The sequence below is a fragment of the Panicum virgatum genome, chromosome 1K (genome assembly GCF_016808335.1).
Source record: "Panicum virgatum strain AP13 chromosome 1K, P.virgatum_v5, whole genome shotgun sequence".
NCBI classification, from domain to species: domain Eukaryota; kingdom Viridiplantae; phylum Streptophyta; class Magnoliopsida; order Poales; family Poaceae; genus Panicum; species Panicum virgatum.
The window spans coordinates 52,816,478-52,820,919 of NC_053136.1; the positions used below are offsets into that span (position 1 = coordinate 52,816,478).

Sequence of the window (4,442 nt, forward strand, 5' to 3'; positions counted from 1 at the left end):
ATGCACGTTTAGCGGATGGCACTGTAGCAATTAGTGATCAAATTACAGCCTAATTAGTCTTAATTAATTCGTCTCGTGATTAAGTCACGATTTATAAAATTAGTTTTGTAATAAGTCTATGTTTAATACTCATAATCGGTGTGTAAACATACGATATGACAGTACTTATGACTTAAATTGGAGAGAAAAAAAACAAGGCCTAAGAGGGGAAGCCTGGGAACGGACTTTTTACAGGAATAATCGAGGTAGAGGCGTGTTGAGCGTGATTGAGAATTCGAATTGGAGCTTTTCTGATGTAGAATCGGTGGGCTTTGTAAGTCAATTTTAGTATGTTTTTGGATGAATAAGAGGGGAAGCCTGCAAGCAGACTTTTCCAAGAATAACCGAGGTAGAGGCGTGCAAAGCATGATTGAGGTTTGAGAGTTTGGTTTTTCTGGTGTAAAATTGGAGGACTTTTAAAGTCAATTTTAGTAGGATTTTGGATGAATAAGAGGGGAAGCCAACTCCCGCAGGAGTTATTCTATACGGGAGCCCCGCTCCCCCAATGTAATTTCTTCCTTTTTCGTTTTTCCTTTTCTTTAATCTAGTTTGAGCCGGTGACTAAGTTTGTTCTCGATTTTTTTCCAACTAGATATTTAACTTTGCTTTCAAAATTCTTGCTTCTCACTTTTTTCCGCAAAAGTTCTTTTTGGAAACTTTGTCTACTAAGTTGATCTTATATTTCTACTTTAAAATTTTTTACTTCTAAATCTTTGTTTCCAAAAATTTTCTCCTAATTTTTTTCCATTTTTTTAAGTTTCAATGAAAGTTATTTTTTTATGATTTTTTGTTTATGAGCTTTTATATAAAATTTTCTCTTTCTACAATTTTTATCTTTGCAAATGGATCAAATTTTGTGTATATAAATGTTTGTATGTAATTTTTGTGTATATAGTTTCTTATCAAAACAGAAAAAAAAGGGATAGGTGAAAACTAGTCTCGGACGGTAGTTCTTGTCGGACCAGCGGCCTGTTGTGTCGTGGAGAATATCTCTGCCCTGAATCTTGCAAAACAATTGCAATGGCCTTTTGGTTGGATGATTTATAACTTTTGTTGCTCTGTAGGACCAATACGCATCTCGCCACAAAACGGCCATGGCACAAGCTAGTTTTAGTATGCACTTCCATGGCCACTCACACACTACTCAAACTCGCTATCACCAGAACTCGGTGGAGCTCTAGAAAGGTCGACGCGTTACCGACATCATTTCTATGTACAGCTGCACTCGCACGACATCCGTGACCGTGAGCTCAGAAGACGAGGCAATACTTGTCGAGGTCGTACCCATCTTCTTCAGGCCCGGGCGCACCGTGCACTCGACCATCGCCGGCGGCCCGCACACGAGCGCGAGCGTCTCGCCGTCGCCCAGCGGCAGGTGCTCCCTCATCACCTGCTCGTCCACTCTCCCGACGCCGTACCCCCACCCGTCCTCGGGGCGCGCCACCTTGCTGACCACGTACCACACCTTGAGCCGCGCCGGGTGCGCCGCCGCCCACCGGTCGATCTCCTCCCGCAGGAGCATGTCGTCCTCCGTCCGGTTCGCGTACACCAGGTGCATCTCCGTGTCGTCATCGGGCTGGTCCCTCAGCACGGCCTGGATCACCTGGTACACCGGCGTGATCCCCGTTCCGCCGGCGATCATGGCGAGCCTGCGCGCGAACCGGCGCTCCCCGTTCACCACGAAGCCGCCGCGGCCGGCGTACTCGATGTGCTCGATGGGGCCCTTGATGTCGATGGTCGCGCCGAGCGGCAGCGAGTCCAGGTACTGCGACATGAGCCCGCCGTTGGGGTACTTGGGGTCCTCGTCCTTGAAGTAGATCTTGATGAGGAGCTCGATGTGGCCGACCTCGTCGACGGAGCTCGTCGGCGTGTACGCGCGCATGCAGAGCTTGCCGGCGATGGACGCGCACACGTACACGTGCTTGCCGACCGGCAGGCCGAGCTTCTGGTCGGGCGACGGCAGCGCGAACCGGAAGAGGCGCACGTTGTAGGACAGGCTCTTCTTGTCCACGAGCCGGCACCTCACCTTGTCCCGCGGGTTGGCGAGCGCGACGGCGGACACGGGCAGAGGAAGCGGCGGCGCAGCAGGGGCCTCGGCGATGGCCTTGAGGTCGGCGTGGCTGCTCTGCGGGGAGTAGTCGCTGCCGGTGACGACGAGCTCGCCGACGCGGTACATCTCGAGGAGGCCGCGGGCCTTGTCGGAGTGGATGGCGTCGAACTCCTCGGTGCAGTCGGTGCCGGCGTTGATGAGGATGCTGTCGGCGCCGCCGGGGTGGTCCTTGAGGAAGCCCGTGCAGTCGTAGATGTGGCCGTGGACGATGATCCAGGCGGACTCCGGGGACGTGTGGCGGCGCACCTCGGACATGGTGTGCTGCGCGGTGGCCGTGTTCATGAAGGGCGTGGAGGTGCTCTTCTTGAGCGTGCCCTGCGCGCTCTCCGACGTCTCCAGGTGCTTCTGCCGCGCCATCCAGCCGCCCGGCTGGTTGCCCGGCTGCGTCGGGTGCTCGAACACCAGGCCGATCTCGCCCTTGTGCGGCCGGCACGCGTTGATCTTCACCCGGAACCAGCAGTTGTTCATCATGCCCTGCGCAGGACGCAAACAATGGAATGCAAGCTCGTTTATCATGTACTCCGGCTTGTACCACCACGCTGCGCATCCAACGGTGAGAGTGAGGTCGTCGCCGACCAGAGGAAACGCACGTGTGCACACAGTACCTTCGGCATTGGCGAGCTCGGCGTCGACGTGGGACGGCAGGACGCGGTTGTCCCGGTAGTGGTAGTAGCTCTCGGACTCGCTGGACGCGACGATGATCCGCTTGAGCCACTTGACCATGCGCCCCCCGATGAAGCCCGGCACGATGACGCGCACGGGGAAGCCGTGGTCGGGCGCCAGCGGCTCGCCGTTCTGCATGTATGCGAGGATGACGTCGCGCGCGGGGTCCATGGCCACCTCCCGCCGCAGGCTGGTGCCGTACTTGCAGCCGCCGCCGCCGGGGAGGTCCTCGGCGCCCTCGAAGCAGACGTTGGCGGCGCCGGCCGCGGCGCCCATGACGCCGCACCGCCGGAGCACGTCGCGGAGCCTGGCGCCGCGCCACACGGAGGTGGAGATGGCCCCGGGGCCCCAGTTGAAGCCCACGGTCTGGCGCACCATGTTCTGCTCCTTGCGCCGGTTGCCCGCGCACACCAGCGTCACGGGCAGCTCCACGGCCTCGAACTCGGTCACCAGCTGCTCCATGGTGAGCCTGGCGGGGCGCCTCACGAGCCCCGTCACCTCGACGGTCCAGGTGGACCACTCCGCCTTGGGCACCGGCCCGTGGTTGCGCACGTAGTGGAGCGGCGCCGGGGTGATGAACCCGTGCGCCATGAGCCGCGGGACGGGGGGCTCCGAGTTGAAGGGGTGCTTGCCCGTGAGCCGGACCAGCGCCGGGTGGCGCCGCACCCACGCGTCGGAGGTGGCCTCGTCGCGGGGGTCCTGGACGGGCGGCTCCACCTCGAGGCGGGGGCGGTAGAGCGGCCTCCAGTCCGGGGGGATGCTGTCCTCGTCGTCGGAGTCGGAGTCGGGGCCGGCGCCGCGCTTGCCCGGGCCGCCGGGGCGGAAAATGTCGAAGCTCTTGTCGGGAGGCGCATTGCTCGGCCACGGGTGCGGGGCCAGGTGCCGCTCAACGGAGGCCGCCATTGTCGCGGGCACCCGATCGGAGTTGCGGGCACGGTGGTTAACAAGGTTGTTAGAGAGCTTGGAGGCAGCTCGAGGTTAATTTGAAGCTCAGAGTGGCATCTGTTCTTGGAATCCGGGGAGGTGGTGGTGCCGGGTTTATATAGGGGGCGGAGCACGGAGGAGGCGCGCTGCTAGTACTACTTCACTACCGCATGACGCCTTCCCCTGATGCATGCACCGATGCACGGCACAAGGATACAAAATCATGAGGAGCTCGCGTCACCACACGCGCAGAGAGGGGGGGGGGGGGGGGGGGGGGAGTCGGTGCGCTCGGCTGGTTTTCTGCTGGGCTCGGGGTGTTTTCTTTTCCATCCTCCAAGCGGCGTCAGTTGCCTACTTGCCTGCCCGCCCAGCCGTGGTACCCGTACCCGCCCAGCTTGGGGTGTTTCTCGACGAGCAGAAAGCGACTGGTTGTTCCAAGCTGCACATTGCTGGACTATTCAGAATCCCTTTCTTTACTGAAACACAAGTAGACTATTCAGAATGAACTTCAGACCGTTGTTCTGGGAGAGGGATTAGTTGAGCAGCACAGAACGCAAATTGAGCGCATGTGGAATCCTCCGGTAAATGCCGCGACCGTGTTGTGCTCAAAGTTCATCAGGGTGCGGCCTTTCGATGCGCGCAAATCGAAGTGTTTTCGACACCAACCCCAGCTTTAGGTGCACGACAAGAAAAAGGAAGGACGCCG

General features: G+C 57.9%; 1 pseudogene; it reads right to left on the reverse strand.

Annotated features, from left to right (window-relative positions):
- Window positions 1-1,043: 1,043 nt before the first annotated feature.
- Window positions 1,044-3,806, reverse strand: LOC120643343 (annotated as a pseudogene).
- Between the last annotated feature and the right edge of the window lie 636 nt (window positions 3,807-4,442).